General features: G+C 45.8%; 2 long non-coding RNA genes across 4 annotated transcripts in view; both read left to right on the top strand.

Annotated features, from left to right (window-relative positions):
- Positions 1-13,022, top strand: part of LOC114018143 (uncharacterized) — a 45,103-nt gene extending 32,081 nt beyond the window's left edge. Inside the window, exons 3-4 of the long non-coding RNA XR_003563565.2 lie at positions 12,448-12,580; positions 12,751-13,022. This is a non-coding gene — a long non-coding RNA (uncharacterized LOC114018143). The remainder of the gene's footprint in view (positions 1-12,447; positions 12,581-12,750) is intronic.
- LOC129736222 (uncharacterized) overlaps positions 1-19,390 on the top strand; it is an 87,728-nt gene that overhangs the window by 52,641 nt on the left and 15,697 nt on the right. The window lies entirely within an intron of this gene.

Here is a 19,390-nt window from a genome sequence, read left to right on the forward strand (position 1 = left end):
TGAACTAAAAAGAGTTATCTCCTTTCTCTCTCCCTGCCTGGACAGAAATGTTTTTCAGTTGAACTTGTCTTTATAAATAATGCACTATTACACACAAATTCTATCCATCATTTTAATTTGTTTCCTTTCACCTCTCCTCCCCCCGCCCAACATGTTCCCCTCTCTGTGGACATTTCTGTTCACTTTCTCTCTTTCCCTCTCTAGTGTCTTCTCTCTAAAAAAAGAAAAGGAGGAAAAAAAGGTTCAGCTGAAAGGCTGAAGTTATATTTTGTTTATCTGCAAGCTGTCTGCCTGCTGTCCAGATATGTTGCAATTTTGTCCCGAAGGGACAAAATAAATCTTTGTGGTGAAAGTCCAAAGCTATTGGAGCTGGGCAAAGCCATAAGTCCCTTGTCATGAAGGTGGAGCCTGGCAAAAGCCTTGCTGGCTGGGGAAATCTCTCAGGGGCTCAGGCTCACGTAAACACCCTGATGGACAACTGCAAGGGACTGCTGGAGGAGAGGCTTGCTGAGATTTGTCTTCCTCAAAACCTGAGCTTCAACAAAAGAGAGGACAGGAGAGGGTTTGCTCTTCCCTTGATTCTGGTGCCAACAGTAGTTTCTAGTTATCTCTTTGGCCCCCTGGCGTATGAAACAGAAAACCAGTTAGCTTTTTAATGAGTAGCGGCTCATTAATGTCTGGAGTTTCCTAGAAAACCAGTTTAGGGAAAATAATCTAACCTGATTAGAAGAAACGCTGCTCTGCCGTTCAGGTAAGGTAAGGAACGTGTCCAACTCTTCCATGAGCATCCCAAAAGACCTTGAGTACCTGATTAAGAATCCCAGAACCTCAGCTGCTCATCTATAGAATTAAATTAACAATACCAAATACTTGCATCTCTGTCTTTAATGGCTCAGGACTGCTTCTGTGTGCACTTATCCCATGCTTGGCACAACAGATCTGTGAGCATTGATGAATAATTACAGAGAAGCGTTCTAGTAAAAGTAGGTTGGGGTGGTGTGCAAGAATTTATGGTGGTTACAGAGCCCTAGATAAAACTTGATCTATGGAAATATAAATAAGTTTCAGACAAGATAGCTCAGTTCTGCCAGGGTGGAGGGAATGAATGCTAATATTTGCAGCTTGTGCGGGCGGTCACTTCTTCTCTCTCCCTAAAAGAAGCAAGGTAATGCTGTCAGAAATTTGGTCACTTGAGTCTTAGTTGCTCCCCAAAGCCAGAAAGCATTTTTAAGTGCCTTGATGTGTTGGTTAAGCCCGAAGATAATGTTGCAACCAGGGAAAACCTTCCATGACTTAGGCTGGAGCAGCACTAAAACCTGGCATGTGTGGCAGGACCTGTTTGAAAATCTTCATAAGGAAACTTTTGTCCATTCAGGAAACTGTGGATCGTTGGAACTGAAATGTTCTGCAGTGGGGTATGAGGTCTGCTGAAGCTTGCAGCAGGAAGAATGACAGTGATGCTGCCTGGTCAGTGTGGCTCAAGGCATTGATGTTGTCAGTCTCCCTAATAACTTCTCTTTTCATTAGGGGTCTTCTGCTGAGCTGGGTGCTTTCAGCTTTCCAGGCCCGGCTGAACTGAGACTTTCAAGTCTTCATAGTTAGATTTCTCTCTCAGCTCTCTGCTTTGCAAGGTCAGCAGCCCTTCAAACTTTTCAGCTGCCCAAAATCTCTTCTCTGCAAACTACCCAGCTAATCTTATATTCCTGAGCAGATGGATAGCCCAGCGTAAAGTACACCCATCCGAGTCATGTGTAGCCAGTTTTTTCCAGGAGGATGCTGTGGGACACAGTGTCAAAGGCTCTACTAACTTCCAGGTAGACAACATCCACAGCCTTTCCCTCATCAACTACATGTGTCATCTTGTAGAAGGAGATCAGGTTTGTCAAGCAGGACCTGCCTTTCATTTTATGCAAGTATCTATGCCATGAGCAACTGGTCCAGTCAAATGCCACTTCCAACTACAGAAGCCCAGCCACCTTTTTGGAAGGGGACTACTGGTTAGGGAGTCCTTAGAGTTGCTTGAAGTGAAGCACAGAAGGTGCTAGGGGAGAACATGGTAAAACAACCCCCTCATTGCCTTCCTGTTGAAACCCCAGTGCAAAATATCCTCTCTGTGCCTGGCATTGTTGGGGTTGGGAGCTATGTGGCATCCAACCCAGGGAAGAGTTGCTTAGCAACTGTGTCCTGCCCTCAGGCTGCCCGTAGCTGCCTGTGATGTTCTGCTTTGATGATAGAAATTCTTCCATCTTGTGTTCTGGGGTCTCTGTGTACCCTGCTGGGTATATGTTGTGTGGATAGATGTTTGGGGGTTTTTTTGATCAAACTTGTATGATCTTACCAGCTTAGATGCCACACTCACCTGCTCTTGCAGCTTGAACTCTTTGCTAATTAAAGGCAAGGGTTGTTTTTCTATCACCTGGTTTGCACAAGGAGCTTAGACCAGTTCAGTGCAAGTGATTTGCAGGCTGCTTGGATAAACTGGTTCTTTCCCTTTTTTTATGGAAACTGCTTTGTCATGTACTCTTGCTGTACCTTCCCATTAGAGGGCCAAGTGAGGTAGCCTGCACAAAACAAGGGAGTTGCCTCAAGTCAACTCAGAGATAGCTAAAGCAATTACCAAAAAAATTGTTTAAATGACTCATGCTAACAGGCTCACTCAATGTGAAGTGATCAGGTTATTGCTGTGACACTTGTTTCAGTGAACACGTTTTGCTTGGCAGGTGGGCTGAGGGCACAGAGCGATGGATGGTTCTGCAAACAGCTGAGTTGGTAGAAGATACTGCAGTTGCTGATTGCTGCCCTCATAGTGCCATCCCTCAAAAACCTGCCAGCTGAGCTGCTTGTTTCATCGCTCCCCTCTGTTTCAGTCTAAAGGAGCTGGTTTGACTCAGAGCTAAAATAGCAAGTCCCAAAGCTGGCGGAGTGGACTGGGCAGGAACCTCTGGCAGAGGGAAGCCCGCAGCAGGATCCCCTTTCCTTGACTTACTGGATACAGCAGAAGATCCGATACGTGGTCTTAATCTTGTGTTTGAGCAGCTGCTGTGTTAATGTTTGGTTACTCATCGAGCCTCAAAAACTTAAATGCTTTGGAGGATGGTACCGTATTCCTCTGGTACAAATCACCTATGAGTTGTTCAGAACAAAACGACTCTGTAAGAGTGCAGAGTTGGTCAAAACTGGGGATGGATTTAGTAAAAAAAACCACGTCTCCCTTGTGTGCTGCCTCTGCTGACAGCTCTTTGGAGAGGTAGCAAGCAAAGGTGCTGAAGATCAGAGTGGAAAATGGAGATAGACAACCCTAGCTGTGTTTAGGTGAGGACTTGTTTGCTTCCCGTGGTGCTTTCTCAAGATCGCTGTCAGAGTCTCCACAGGAAGAATTTTTCCCCTGTTCCTACCATCTCTGGGGAACTGTTTGATAGGCACAGTGGATTTGCTTGCAAGCACTTTAAATAATTTCCAGGGCTTTAAGTCCCAGAGGGGGTCTAACTCTAAGCTGAAGCTGCTCAGTGGTTCGGGTCAGACCCCTGGAGACAGCCTATCTGATGAACAGGTTCACCCCACAGGGCAGGGGATGCCTCAAGTACCTTAGAGGATAGTGTTATGTTATTTGTAAACACATGTTAAAATAGTTTGCCTGCATTATGTTATTACCATAATCATTACTTCTACTACTGCTCTGCAGGTTCTGCCTAACAGTTCTCATTTATACATCTTGAGGCCACTTCTGCTTGAAGAAGTTGTGAGATAAGAGAACAACAGAGATAGAGAGTGGGGAATGAAGTGACTTGTCCTGGCGCATCCAGCAGGCTGGTGGCAGCACCCACAGCTGCTCTCAGCTAGAATCCTCAACCCCGCTCCCTGGGACTGCACCCCACTTCTAGTGAGACTTTCCTCTGAAGAGATGGAAATTGCTGAGCTTACAGCACTGTTAAACCGTGGCTCTTTTTCCTTCCAGTAAGTTAAGATATAGCTGTATGTTTTCTTCTTATGTACAATGTCTGTTTTAACTCCAGAATCCCTTGTTCTCTCTATTGGGAAAGGTAAGGGTATGGATAATGAAAGCAGTGAGCAAAGAGTTTGCATCACAAGAAACCCAGGAGACTGGTGTGGTAAGAAAGAAGAGTTAGGAAGCAGCTGGGTGAAAGGAAGTTATTGTGGAAAGCATTCTGGTTGTTCTCTTCCAGCAGTACTTAAAAATCTGTATTTCCCTCATAAAGGATTTGCTGCCACAGAGAGAGGCCCATGTCCAGTCCTACCCACGCTATGGAGGGTGCCTGCATGGCACATGTTACTGTAATGTTTAAGGGCAGACAGTCAAATAGCAACCAAAAAACCAAGAAAGACTGCAAAACTATCTAGTCCTAATTGGAAAATCACTATTTCTAGGCCATGCAAGATAGGCAGCAGTCTTCAGTCTTGGCAATGCAAGTTAGTGAAAGGAGGAAAAAGAACGGGTGAAGCATGATGGGTGTGGGAAAAGCATCAGAAAAGGACTGAAATTGAGAGAGAAGGATGTTACATAAAATAAGAAAGGTAGTTTGTAGGCAGAGGCAAATTCTTTTGTCAGACCAAATGATACAGCTGGAGAAAAAGGTGTAGGGTTTTTGGCACAACAGCCAAAAACCTGATGTGGTCCCTGATGGAGAACATGGGAGAATGTGGCTACCACATCACCACGGCTCTGGGCTCTTTTCAGGCTTCTCTAATGCTGGTTCCCACCGGTGACTGTTCAGGGCTTGGAACAGGACGTATTCCCACTTGCCACATTCTGCATGGGGAAATGTCTCTGGTGCTGTGGGGAATCCCGAGCTCTCAGGAGCTGCTCTGTGCAGATTCATGGGGGCAAAAATGCTGGAACGTCCCAGCTGTAAGGCAGGAGTGGAGGTGGGTCATCTGCTGGAGAGACTTAAATCATTATAATTCATTGGTTTGATACTGAAACCTCTCGGGTGATAGGGTCACTGCACGCTAGCAACCCTACTCCTTACACACATACACCCCCCCCCCCCCCCCCCCCCCACTTCTCAGCTTTAAATACTTCCAGGTGCTAGAGCAACTATCCAGATGAAGCTATTGAGTTTGTCCAGACAGTGTAACCACAGTGGGAACTTGAAAGCCAAGGGACCTGAAAGCTATGCAGCGGATGGAAAAGTCTGGCATAAGCATGAATAAGTATCTAGAGCCGCGAGCTCGTTTTTATTCCTTGCGGCAGGCTCCATGTTCACCACAGATACTCAGCTGTCTGAATGTGTATGTAAAGCAGTATTATAAATCTGTGGTGCTACATGCACGTTTTTATTCCTATTACACTATATACATATTTTATTATGTTTATCATTAATATTCAGCATGGGGCATTAGCAGAAGTCAGAAGCAGTCAGTTCTGCTATGGTTCCTCCAATGCGCTCTCAAAAGGGGTTTCTGAAAGCTGAGACCTCTTCATTTCTGCCTTGCCTCATATGAGCTCCCTGTAATGCTCATGAGAACGTGCTGCATTTCCTCATCCCTTCCCATCCCTCATCCCTTCCCATCCCATTAGCTTTAGATAGCATCAGGAGCAAGCCCGTAACCTTTTGGCATAAACCCAGACTTTGCGCAGCAGGATGAAAAGTGACTAGGATTATAATTAGTGTTTGTTTGGGTGTTTTGGTTGCAAATCTGAAAGTTGGGCCCCCTCAACCTTTTCCTTTTAATAATAATTAATTATTAATCAGCCCAACAGAAGAGGAGGGAAAGGAGAATTACTGGTACTGTGTGGAATGCACATGATGGGAAGAGGTAGAAAATTTTCTGGTAGGAAGTTGAGGCTCTGGAATCTGATTTGAGGAAATATTTGCCTCGTTAATTATTGCATTTTAAACAGGCTCTGAAGCCCACCAGAGGAAGACTTTTTCGCCCTCCTTTGCCTGCCATGTGCAAGCACATGCTGGAAATCTCTATTTGCTCCCCTTCCCAACTTCAGCACTGAGGCAGCTGGAAGCTACAAAGATGTTCTGGTTAATGAGACAAGCAAAAAGTTCTTTGTGTCCCACAGTGCTTCAGAGGTCTGCATCATCCCGCAGGGCACCACGGTGGAACTCTTCCATGGCTGAGATGTCAGAGCTCCCCTGTGGCTTTGATTCTCCTTTGCCAAAGTAAGGGATAGTCCCAAAGGCAGGGTCTAGGAAGAGACATATCTGTATGGGAGTCATCTGAAGAAAAAAGCTTTTGTTTAAAACAACACACACACATAAAATAACAAACTCCAACAAAAACACCGCAGTGAATTTAAGGTGCCCACGAATTTAAGGCAAGGTGTCAGGGTCTTTCTGGAAGCTCGTACTTCACTGAGGTGGCTGTGCTTAGTGCTCATTTGAGTTAAGTCTTGCCCAGCAGAAAGCAGTGTCTTCTAAAGATTATACTGGTGCTTTAGTAAGAGGCTGTCCATTTATTTTTTTTCCTTCTTGTAAGAAGAAACCTGTCCCCCATCCCCCTTATTTTCTGTGACTTCTCCATGGTTCTCAGAGCTATTGATCAAGGCAGTCTTCCGGGGGTGCTCTCTCTCTCTTTTACTTCCCAGTGTGAATTGTGCTTCACCAGCTGCTGCTCTTCCGCTGCTGTTTGAGCCCTCTTTCCTCTTCTCTCTGCCTTTCAGGCAAGTCCCATCATTAGCACTGCTACCTTTTCCCCTGCCAGTGCTGGCTGTAAGGCAGGTGTTGTCACTCCTGTGTGAGCCACACTCAGCTCTCACATCTCCTTGAGCTTACCCTTTAATCTCTCTTGTTTGTCTGCCTGGACTCTACAGAATCTAGGCTCTGCTGTAACTTCCCAGCTTGCAGGCTTCACACAAGGACCTGTCTGTCCCTGGGTGAAATTCTTTTCTTCCTCCTTGTGTGGAGGCAGCATTGACCATTTTGCAGGGTACTCATCACAGAACCCAAGGCATTGACATTATGCTTCTTGGACAAATTACTTGTTTATCCATGTCTCTGTTTTTCAAGGTGTAAAAATAAAAGAGATGCTGATTTACCTTTTTAAAAGATTTTGAGATCTATGAGTGAAAACTGGCAGATAAGTGTGAGGGACAGTTGTCCGTATGCTTTGTCCACTGTCACCTTTTACTGAGATCTCACACTTACACGAGTCACTATTTCCTTACCAATATCTTCTCCATCAGGTTCATGCTCCAGCACCCCAGGCACATGCACACACAAGCTGCTTTTGCCACATCTGCTCCTTCATTAAAATCCATCATCATTGACTCATCGCACTCTGACCTGTTTGCAATTATCCCTTACGTTATTCTTCCCAAAGCCATGCTGGGCATAGCACCAGCAGTCAGGAATATTGCGGTTTGAGAGGAGGATGATCAGTGTTGAGGGGAGGTAATTCCAGAGGTGCCCAGATCTGGTTGCTTTTCTGACCTTTCCCAAGCCCTCTGTGAAGACCTGTGACATGTGTGTGACTACATTGGTTTCAATCCATGACACCCCCCAAACTGCTGCTTCATCCCACCTCACTGCCACACTTGACCCCAGGCACCCCCTGATTGTTCCTTCCTCCTTCATTCCCTACTACTATCACTTCCCTGCTCCACCGCTGCCCCTTGTTTCCTCTCTGGGTCATTCCCACCCTGTTGCCCCCAGCTCTCTACCTACAAGCAGAAGACCCATCGATGTGCTGGGTGGAGGACACTGTAGCTGGCTGTGTAAGCCCTTTATCTGTTCTTTGACTCTCCTCTGTCACGAGATGCGGGGCTCTGGATGAAGGATGCTACGCGGAAATAAATTGTCCTGGGTAGTTTTCCATTACGCGAAGGGACTGCGCCCAAAGCCAGCCCCTCGGATGCTTTGCTAGCGCCTTCCCTGCGCCACTTGATGGTGCTCTTGGACCCAGCAATTCCGTGCCGTGCTGCAGGGAGGGCCGGCGCAGCCAGCATCTCAGCAACTGGTCGCTAGCTCGGAGGGGTTTGATTATCCCAGAACTCAGTCCTAATCAAAACTAAGTTCAAACTAATCTCTAAACAAGGCGCTATTTTTTTTTTTTTTAATTGTGAAATGTCGGAAGCAGCATCCTACATTCTTCACTGTTAGGGTAAAAGCCTGCTTGCTTCTTTTTCTGTTCCCTTTTCTCTTGATTGCCTTATTTTCTCCCTATTTGGTCAAACTCTTTTCTTCCGTTTCCTACTTTCTTTCTTTTTTTGTCACACATTTCAGACTGTTTCCCTCATGCTGCTTTCATCTATCCTTTCCCCCTAACATCTCTCCCATGTCTCCCAAACGTATCTTCCTGCTTCTGTCAGCTTTTCGCTGCTTTCCCTTCCTCCCCTTTTCTCCTGCGGTGCACTCTCTAGAGTTTACAACCTTGGGTGTAGAGTCCAGTAAATCATAACAGAGCCTCAACATAATTTTGTACCTCTTGCCTCTGAAATTCTCAGATCTTGCCTCTCTCTGCTTCTGCTGAACTCTCAGTCACCTTGCATTAAAGAAACCTAAACAATTCCATCCTCATCCTCTTTTCTGCATCCTTCCTCCCGTGACTGACTTTCTGCTTCTGTTGTTGGGAGGAAAAGCATGCTCTGTAAGTTAACGGAGGACCCTCAGTACAGACCACCTCAAAGAAATTCTCTGGGCATCTGCCAGAGCCATGGAGAGAAACATTTGAACTGCAGTGAAGAAATTCTACTCAGAAGGTTCACGATTTGAGTGCAGCATTCATGTTATTAGGTATATGATCTCAGATGCAGAGTCCCATGTAGCTTTGGCCCCTGCTGTTAGGGCTTGAGGATCACCAGTGCCATTGTATCTTGAGCTACATTTCATTTATCACTTTAGATTAATGGTTAAACTCTCCTGTGAAACGATAACAAGCGGCTATCCAAGCCAGAGGCCATGCGAGCATTTTAGCCACTCAGGAAAGACAATTTCAGTGGACAGCAAAAAAAATAGGGAGGGTGTGTATGTATGTGAAAGAGAGAGAGAATGAAACTTCAACACAAGTATGGAGAAAGAAGGGAGTTGAAACACAGCCTGTTTAAGCAGCTGGTAGCCTGACCCTAAGGAAAAGCTTAGAGAGTTTGATGCTGTAAGCAAAGAAACTGTCTAGCTTGTTTGATTTCTCCTGCATGGAAGAAAATATGACTCCATGCATTCTTTGCAAATAAAAAAGATGTCATAAAAGAAAGACTTCTTTCCAACTCCTGATTCCCCTGGAATAACCCACAGAACCCTGAATTTTGGTTAGCGAAAAGGGGGGCAGGAGGGAGAATGATGCTATGAATTTTTTAACAAAGAAGCAGAGCTCTAGAAAATGTGTTTTATCTGAGAATCTCAAAGCAACGTATAAAGTAGGGTTGTTTTCTTCTCCCTGTTTTATGGAGATGAATACTGACGTCACCCACCGACATGAGTGTTTTGACAAGGGACCTCTCATAACTCTCAGAAATTAAATTCTTAACTCCCTATCCCTCCCTACAGCTATGTACCATGTTGCCTCATGCATTGTTAGCATGTCCAAAACCACAGAGAGGGAATGGTTGTCTGCTGGTTGAAGGTGAGGGCTCTGACCAGTTTCACTGATACGACTGTGCAATCCGTAACAAGTGGCTTGGATTTTGTTGTCATTTGCAGTGATGTCAATGGGGAGTTCTACCTTAAGGTGTGACGCCCTGGGTTGGCTCCCAAGTCCTCAGGTGAAAGAGCCCCAGAAGCATGCCTAGAATTGCAAAATGTCTCCTGTGAGACAGGATCTGTGATGTAAAGCATCATGAAGGCAATGGAGCTGTACGTGGCCAGGTTGGACCGCCACAAGGCAGCATTACAGTCCTCTAATCCTGTCACTTGTGGTCCTTCTAGTTCATTTTTTGTAGTAGAAGCTTCCAACCTACGATGTTCCCATAGCTCTGAAATGCAAGAGACAACCCTTTAACTGGGATATGGTGGTGTGGCTGAATCCACGTGAGTGAGATCAGTCAGTCTCTCAGCATTTATGAAAAAATTATAATAATATTGACTTAGTGGGGCATTGTGACAATTAGTGAAGGACTGTAATATATTTTGAAACCTGCAGATGACAGTGGGAGAGCATAATGATCATTTTCCTCTTTTAGTTCTTCTGTATATGGATCCCAAAGTACCCCATTAACGTTATTAAACTCCAGCATTCTGTGTGAGGGCGTTAAGTAACTCAATGAATCCATGGTCATAGGAATAATTCTTGGTTGTCTCTACACTACATCATGGTGACTTCCATCTTCCTTGCATCACCAGTGATATAACTCAGGTCCTCTCGTTCCGAAGGAATGGATACCTGCCACTTAAAAAAATACTTAGTGTCTCAATTATGATCAGCATGGGGACTCTGCATCCTGTATAGCAAATACTGAGTGCAACCAATAGGTAGGATGCGACAGTTTGCCAGTGCAGCCAGTGCTGATAGTCTGCAGTGTCCCCTGGCATCTCCCACGCAGCTCGGTGAGGGAAGCCTTGCCTTACCTCCAAAGCAGCCCTGTGTGGGACAGAGAGAGATTTCTTGTTCCCTGGAAGAGGGTCGAGGGCTCTTTGGGTCTGGCTTCTCTTAAGCAAGCAAGGCAAAACCAGAGGTGTCTTTCAAATGTGACCTTTTGGGTTGCGCTTGCTATTAGTGAGTTACAAAACATTCATGCCATCACCTCAGGGGTCCTGAATTCCCTTCTGGAGGCACCAGCTTCTTTCCTGTAATGAAAGAGAGAGAGTAGACTCCTGTGTTTGGTCCTCTGAATCACATCCATGCTAGATGCTCTATTAAGACCATGTGACTATCTCCCTAATGTCCCACTTGGCAACCCATCCCAGTCTGAGACTCTCCCTAACCCCCTGCCTCCCCTCAGCTTAGATCCAGTTTCTCCAGAGCTTTTCTGCTAGAGCTGCCCAACCTCTGCACTGGGATTGCCTTCAAAAGGACACCATCAAATCGTATCAACGCCCACATTGTGAGCACGGCGTAGGCTCAGCTGCTTGCTCTTGTCAGCCTGAATGTAGTTATATCCCTCACAGACTATGAGGAGAACAATGGGATAAAGGTAAATTGAGGGGACGTTCCTTCCACTCCCTTTTTCCCATGAACAGGCACGTCTGTGAGTTCAAGTGCAATCAGAAAAAACTCTCTGAACTGGTTGGATCTGAGCTAGCAACCATCATTTCTGTGCAAGTGGGGCACCAAGCGTGAGATAATGTTTTAATGTGTCTGGAGGACTGCTGGCTCCTGCCAGAGCAGGCGCGGGGAGCATGTGGCCCTCAATATGCTGATCTTACCACACTTGACGGTGCTGATGTTTGAGTAATCATGTTGGGGTGTTAAGCAGAAGACCTTTCTTGGGTGACAGTAGTAATTCTTTCTTCTCAGGGCTGCTTCTCACTTTTCTCTGGAAAGTCACATAAACATGTATTTCTGCATCTGTTACGCTCCTGCTAGTCACAACTGCTTGAAATAATATGCATATATATATACACACACACATATATATATGTGTGTGTATATATATATATGCATGTGCATAAATAACACATACAGCTTTATAAAACAGGTGTGACTGTGGGATGAGAAAACAGTTCTGTAGAGGTGCAGAGTGAATGCCAAGAGCTTACTGTATGACGAAAGTTTCCAGTCTGGGCCTCAGAAATGTATTTTCTTGATTTCAGCAAGAGTCATGTACTTCTCTAGCGCAGCAGTTGCATTGTGCGGTGCTAGAGCAACAGGGGAGGAAGGAGGAAATTTTCTCTCGTTTTGCTGTATACCTTTGCAAATGACGACCAGTAGGCCAGGAGTAGGGCTGTTTGAGCTATGAGGTCTCATCCAGGCTGCTGAGATTTATCCACACACACTCAGAACCGTTCTGAGTGAGCGGAAAGTGTTGCTGCTTGTCTTGCTGTGATCACTGCCTGGCTCAGCGCACCTCTCACATCCCTCAGCGCTCCTGACAGTTCAGACCAGGGGAGGGGAGCACTGCAACCGAACAAGGCGAGATGAAATGAGTAGGGACCCCTAAACCATCATGAGAGCTTGTAGCTAATCCCAGCTCTTCCACTGGTGCTCTGTGAGGGCCCAAGCATATAACTTCCTTTTGCTGTGCCTCAGTTTCCCTGTTAATTAAATGAAGATAATAATACACCTCTCACAGGAGCAACGTGGTGAGAGATCAGTCAATATCTTTAAAGTGCAGTGAGATCCACAGATAAAAGGTGCTGAGGAAGAGCATTGTTAAAAGTCCGCAGCGAAACCCCAGAAACCCTCCTGAACTGAGCCCTCTTGTCAACCTGGATATTTTCACTGCACCTTTGAAGATGAAACTCTGCTGCTTACGCTACTTTGCTCCAATTCAGTAGGTTTTAAGAGGCCACAGGGGGACCTGTTAGAGTTAAAATGGATTGAAATTGTCTTTGAGCCTCTAGAATAATGAGTATTTCCCTTTCTTTACATTTTTGGATCCAGATGAGATGCCGTTCAGCTGCTGTCATTCTGCCAACATATGCCTTTCCATTGCATTGAAACCTGAACTCCTAGGGTCAGGCATTTGCAAGCAGATGAACGTTTTTTGGAAGTACATTAAGCAAAAGAAACTTAGGTAGGAAATTTTAATTACTTTTAAACTCTAAGCTACATCTTGTTCTCTCTATTATAAACCATTTTGATTCTGCATTACGCAGATGCTGGCTATTCCTATTATCTGAATTAAGGTGATGATCTTCCTAGTGTCTGGGCACATTTCATGATTATTATTATTTCATATCTCAGCAGTGCCAAAAGGAGAGGAGAGAACATTAAGATGCTCGACTAAGGCCTGGTTCCCGAGCCTGGCACAGACTTTCTGCGTGAACTTTGGCACGCCGCTATGCGGCCTGTCTTTCTGCTTCATTTTCTCATCTCTGCAATGACACCTCCCTGCTTTACGGGGTCAGCGCATTCATCGGCGCAGGTTGGGTCTTACAAACACTGTACAAAGGGGAAGGCTCTGATTCATGCCCGGTTGCGTTAGATGATGTACAGGTGTCCGTGAGGCTGTGTCCCTGCCTTGCAGGGCTCACGAAGGAACGTGATGGTAACGTACCAGAGGTGCACGAAGAAGAGGGAAAGATGCCATTCCATTCTACCCTGGGAGGTGAAACTAAGTTAAAACGCTGGGGAAGTGTTACAGAAGGAGAGTGAAGCACTGGAAAAAGGCTGCTAAGGAGGCGCCACGGGGTGTCTCTCACCACAGGACTTGAAGGACAATTTCTACCTGAGCTGCTGTATTTGCAGGGGGTTCTGCTCCTGGATGGGGGGAAGAGACTAGATCTCTTCCTGAGGGCCTTTCAGCTCCCTTCGTAATGCCCAATGACTATGGGGATTCCCTCTAGAAGCAGAACAAGTGAGAATGTTTTTTCAATCTCTTTTCATTTGTGGAATACTAGAATATTTTAGGGAGAGGTGTGAGATCCTTTAGGAACCACGTGTCTGGCAGGCTGCCCAGCAGCATAAGTAAACCTTCTGCAGAAAGGTGACCTTTGGGTGGGCCTTTGGAAATAGCTGGTGATCTCTCCTGCCTCTGCTGTGTGTCATGGTCCACTCAGTGGACTTGTGATGGTTTGTTTACTATGACCTCGAAGCGCAAAAATCAAGGTGACCATGCCTAGGGGTTATGCTTTAATCAAACAGCACAACTTTATTGTTTGCCCGTAAAGCAGCGTGCAATAGGTAGAAAGACAGAAAGTGAAGGAAAAAAAATAAAAAAGTAAAAAGAAAAGGAAAGAGGATTGTATTTACCACCATGGGTCCAAGGCGTCCCTATGGTCCCAGGTCCAGGCAGCGTCCCGCCAGTCGTTCCGATCGTCGTGATCCTTGGTGGGGGAGATCTCCTAAAATTCGGTTGCTAAAGAGTCCTCTTCTATACAGAGCAATACACGTTGCTCCTCCTCTGGCCCATGGATTGTTGTCAGTCTCTGCCTTCTCGAGCAAGGTTATCACGCATGTTCTGATTCGTTGTTACGACAACAGTTGTTGTGCGACCTTATCGTAGTTGTTCCTTCCAGTGCCAGGTACCAGGGAGCGGCATAGTACTCCTCGTACCATGCAGTTCTCCTTCAGGGTCACTGGGTCTCGGTGTCTGTGAGGACCACATTCCATCTCCAGGTCTCTGTTAGCAATGTTGAGACAATATCTTTCTCTTTAGACCGACTCTTACACTGTGTTGGTAGGTGATCTAAGCTGGCCCTGCTTTGTGAAGTGTGTGGTACCAAATAACCAGCAGCGGTCCCTTCCATCCCAAGTTATTCTGTGAGCCTATGATTCACTTTGCTGCTGGGAAGTCTGTGGGATGATACAGACCCAGCCCTGCCTCTTGTGTTTATACAGACAACCAGATCAAGGAGGCTGTATCTGTGCTACATAGCTGTGGAAAGGCTGATTGGAAGGCACCTCTGGAGATCATGTAATCCAGCTTCCCCGGGACACTAAATCGGGTCAGCCACGACTTTGTTGAGCTGAGTCTTGAAAACATCGTGGAACGGAGATCCCACACCTGATCCAATCCGTAACCTGGTTGCTGGAAGAAGGCTTGCCAAAAGTCACTAAACAACCCCCCTTTTTGACGTTTAACATGAACAAACTCCACTGCTGGGACCCTTCTCTTAGCCAAAATCCTTCCTTCCTGCAACCTCCCTGTGACGTCCCAGTCTAAATCTAAGATTAGCCTTGATAATCCACGCTGAAGGGAATTATTGCCTGCTGGTGATAGTAAGAGAAGCTTGTTTAAGACAGCTAGGCTCTTGCTCCCCTTGGGCTTGGACAAGCCTGGCCAAAATGACAAAAAAAAAAAAAAAAAAAATGTGCTGCAGTTTTTTGTGATGGTTTTGATTTTCTCCTGCTTGCCCAAACGTCCAGTTTGTGTATGAGCAAGCCAGTGCGTGTTGCCACCGGAGAAGGCAGACACTGATATTTTCTGCCAGCCAAGCCTTCCTGCTGCAGTCTCATGAAACATGCCCTCGTTGGCAGCAGGTTACAGGCTTCCACCTGCGAGCCGAGGGCTCATGGCAGATGGGTCTGAACTGCAAAGTTTGGTTTTGGATTCAGTTCTGGAGCTGAACACTTTGAGCTGGAGTCAAAAGCAGGGGGGGTTTATTGGATCTTTCCTTTTCTCTTCTGCTACAGTTTCAACTGAACTTGGGCTAATTTAGAGCTAAGCTCCCTGTTGGCCAGGTCTCTGGGAGAAATTTTGCAGGAGGTGGCACAAATTTTGGGGAAAAGAATTTCCAAACCAAATCAAAGTGGGATGTAGCTGAGTAGCTCCCAGGTGAAGCTACCGAGAGCCTAAAGGAGATTCAGTTCCGACATACGCGAGCAGGTGAAATGCTAAGCTTGCCTTTCTCAAGGAGGAATCTTGAGTCTGTGCTTAAGCTTACAAAGGGCTGAGGAACCTCATTGTACTGGAAACCCAGAACTTACATCCTTACACTGTGAAACATGCCATGGTTCATACCGTTCCTCTCCATTCTTTCCAGCTTCTGAGCATGTATGGCGCTTTTTTTCTTTTTTTTTTTTCAAGGCACAGGAGAAAACACAGGCAAATTCTGCAAAATCTATTTCAAGTCAGTAATTTGCTAAGTGCTCAGAGCTTGTCTTTTTTTTTCTATGTTAAGTAATTTATAAATAAAAATAAATTCACACTCACTCTAATATTTGCTTGTACTTGAATTCTATTGGCGAGATGTGTGAAAATTGCCTGATGGTTGCGATCACCAGCAAAAGCAAAGTTACAGGGAGTAATTACGGATAGTATTATAGAACAGAAGGATAATTTGATCTAAAAATTCGATCTAATGCTCTCGTGCAGGGACATATTTCTCAGGGAGAGGAGTTTGTAAAACAAAAGAGGAGAAAATAGTATGGATGTGAGGTGGGGAAAAGCAATTATTCTCTCATAATACGGGAACAGAGTGTGCCTGGCTCAGGAGAGGTATGAAATACAGAAGGCAGAAGGGGCTGCAAGGAACCTTTATGCATCCCAGCAGGGTTACTCAGGAAGGTTATTCAAATGTGCTGGGAAGACACAAGGTCCTGAACCCCGAGGGGCAAGAAAGATGTGAGAGGAAGGACATACAGCACTGGGGGGGAGGGGGGGGGGGCGAGGGGAAGTGTGTTGATGTTTTAATAGTGAACGTGAAGGAGGTCTAGGATGCATCAGGCCTGCTTGAGGTCTCTGCCCTGTCCACAGTACAGATCAGAGGGGCAAGAAGTTGCTAGGGGTGTGAGGCAGGGGCCAAGAACATCTGCCTTACTGCATCCCTCAAGGCTCCCTGCAGGCTTTTGAAAGGAATGCAGAGGAGCAGAATTTCCTAGCTTTGGTCTTCTAAGCACTTCTCTGGGATGCAGAAATGCTATCAGAGGATATGTCTTTCATTTAGAGCCTCCGTCACCCTCTTGAGATTTACCAAGGATGGGCGAAGACCTCATGCTTTTTTCCACAAGCTGACTGCGATTCCCTCCCCTTTCGGTGTGTGGCCCCAACGTCACAGCAAGGCTGACTATGGTCTATGGAGAAAGCATCTCCTATCACCTGCCCTTGTCTTGGTTTCACACCTCAGGCTCAAAGACAGCAATTTCGTGCTAGGTCTTGTCCCGTAAAAACAGATGTGTGCAAGGTATTGCATAATGTGTGCATGTGAATTATTGTTGCCGGTAGATACGTACCACCCTCCTGCCCAACCTCTGGTGCTGAGGTCCCAGAGGGCAGCAGCTGTCCTGCTGCACATCTGTGTGCTAAACACCCAGCCAAGTGCCCGTTCCCCACAGGCACTCACCAGGTTAATGGCAATACCCAGCTCTGCTCGCAGCTAACAAGATTTATACACAGCCTAATGACTGCATGTTTTCACTTTAATCAACACACAAATCGCCCTTTTATTATTATGGGGTTTTTTTTTTAAACTCCAATTTAATTCATAATTGAATTATGCTCCAGGCTGTAATTGTTGATATAATCCACATCTTGAATTCTGTGTTTGCTTTGTGCTTCACCCTAACCTTTCGGCGAGGGGGCTGAGTCGCGTAGTGAGTGACTCCGTGCACGGCACTGGGTTCAACTCTTGCTCTGAGCGCCAGAGACACTTGTTTGATGGCCTCAGGCCAATCTTCCTGTGAAACCTGTGCCATTTCCACAGGCTCCTTTTTCCATGCCCCACACTACAAATCACATGCCGGGAAGGGAAAAGATCATAGAATCATTTAGGTTGGAAAAAACTTTTAAGATCACAAGCTTTGGAGAATCCAATTTGGTAGCTGAACACTCTAAGCACCACCTTCCTCCTGTCTTAATTTTGTTCCCCTCATTAAATGTCACCATCCTGACAGCCAAGCTCTGGCGGGAGACTACTGTGTGAGCTCTCCTGACCCTGCTCTGTGCAAAATAAGTTAGCTAAGCTTACATTACTTTTCAACATAGAGGGCAAAATACAGAAGTAGGTGGACTCCTAAGACTTTGTTTGCCCGTGCCTTGACGTTCAGATTGCTCAGAGGCCTGTGGATCTCTACCTCCTCCTGAAGTCTGTTGAAACTGGACTTCAGCTGTAACTAACAGGTTCTCAAAGGCAGCGTTCCCTTCAACATACGTACAGGCAGTGATGTTTCGGAGTGTGATGCTTTGTCAAGGCCCCTTCGTGTTAGTCATGAGTAGCTGAAGTGCTGGAATATAATTTTTGTGTATGAGGCATTCAGTGATACTTGAACATCACATTAGTGAAAATGTGTAAAGTAATGAGGCTTTGAGGATATTTTTTACCAGTAGAGGCATAGCTAAGGCCAGCTCTGGGTGTGACTGATTTAACGTTTTTAGCAAGAAATGCAGAACTGGTGCGGGGAGACCCGGGGGGCTACAAGGCAGGGGCGGGGGCAGGGCTGGCTGGGGGCAGCCCAGGTCCTGGGTAACATCCTGATGTCTGGAATGTTCAGGCTTCCCAAATGGCAGGCCATTCCAATTTTGAACCAGGAGTAAATTTTACCCAGATTGTTGCCAAGGGTTTAAGAGTGCCACTTTTGGGAGGACCCCAGATTTCTTACTGTACTCAGACCCATCCTTTGTCGTCGGTGGGGACACGGGCAGCAGCTCCCTGGCAGAGCTGGGGCTGGCACACGACTCTCTGCGGAGCATACCTTGATCTAATTGTCTAGCAGACTGTGGTAGAAATCAGCTGAGGAGCATTTGTAGCACATTTCTGTTCTTTAGGTAAAACCAGCACATGTGAATACTCTTTAACTCTCTCAGTCTGTAAATTCATACAGAGAAAAATATAAAGTGGAATCAAAGAGAATGACAGACTCCCTGGGAAGTCTCCTAGCCAGGAGATCACTTCCCTTGCTCCCTGCAAGCGATTGCTTTATGGGGGACATTGAAGTCTGATCAAGAGCTCTTGGCTGATACAAACTGATGCTGGGTACAAATGCTGTATTAATGTCTGACAAGAGAAGTGAACAGAAACTGCCCTAAGTATAGCCCTTGGCTGTATTTGTGTGATGTTGGCTGCTCGATCCTTCTGGGGTACCAGCACAGATACAAAGCCCTACCTTCATTGAGCTGGCTGGTCAGCTGCTCGGGGAGGGGGGCTGAAATGCATTCTGCATCCTGATGCAGGGTTAGGAGGAATAGTTTTGGTGGTGCACATCTCCTGGTGACGTATCCTCATTCCAGCTTCAGATTCCTCTCTCCACAAGGTCCCATAACTTGTTTCAAAACCCAGACCACGAGGACCAATGGGCCTGGAAATATCTCCTACCCTGGGAAAACGTAAGGAATTATTCCACTAGAGTTATTCCAGCCTTGGGACCTGCTGGACTTCCCTGGGGGTGCCACTGGGGGAGTAGTTAGTGGTAGATTTTTGCCTCGCTAGTTACTTCCCTATGCTCCCTTATGAATACTCCTAGTGCACCTTAATGCACAATAGTTTATTCCACTTTCAAACCTGCCTCACCTAAAGGCACTCGTGTTTTCTGGCAGGGTATCCATTAGGGAATGAATGAAGGGTAGTTAGTGTGCTATAAAAAATCACACCCTTGCTTATTGCTCACTAACTTCACTTTATACGCAGAATATTCCAGAATGAAGAGTGTTTTCACTTTAATCAATGCACAAACTGCCATTTTATTATTATGGTTTATTTTTTTCTGATGTAATTTATGATTGAATTATGCTCCAGACTGGAGCATAAAAAATACTTTTATTCCAGTGTAACTACTCCCCCTTGGAAGCAGAGTCATTATAATGGAATAAAGTCCATTTTATTCCAGAACAATGTAGTGCTCTCTACCGCCAGCAAAGGCCTGAATGTTGTAATTTATAAAGAGGGAAAAGTAAGGGTGAGAACAGGGGGAAAATTAAAGCAAGGATAGTTAACTGATAAAGGTCTTG

The sequence above is a fragment of the Falco cherrug genome, chromosome 5 (genome assembly GCF_023634085.1).
Source record: "Falco cherrug isolate bFalChe1 chromosome 5, bFalChe1.pri, whole genome shotgun sequence".
In the NCBI taxonomy this organism is placed as follows: Eukaryota; Metazoa; Chordata; class Aves; order Falconiformes; family Falconidae; genus Falco; species Falco cherrug.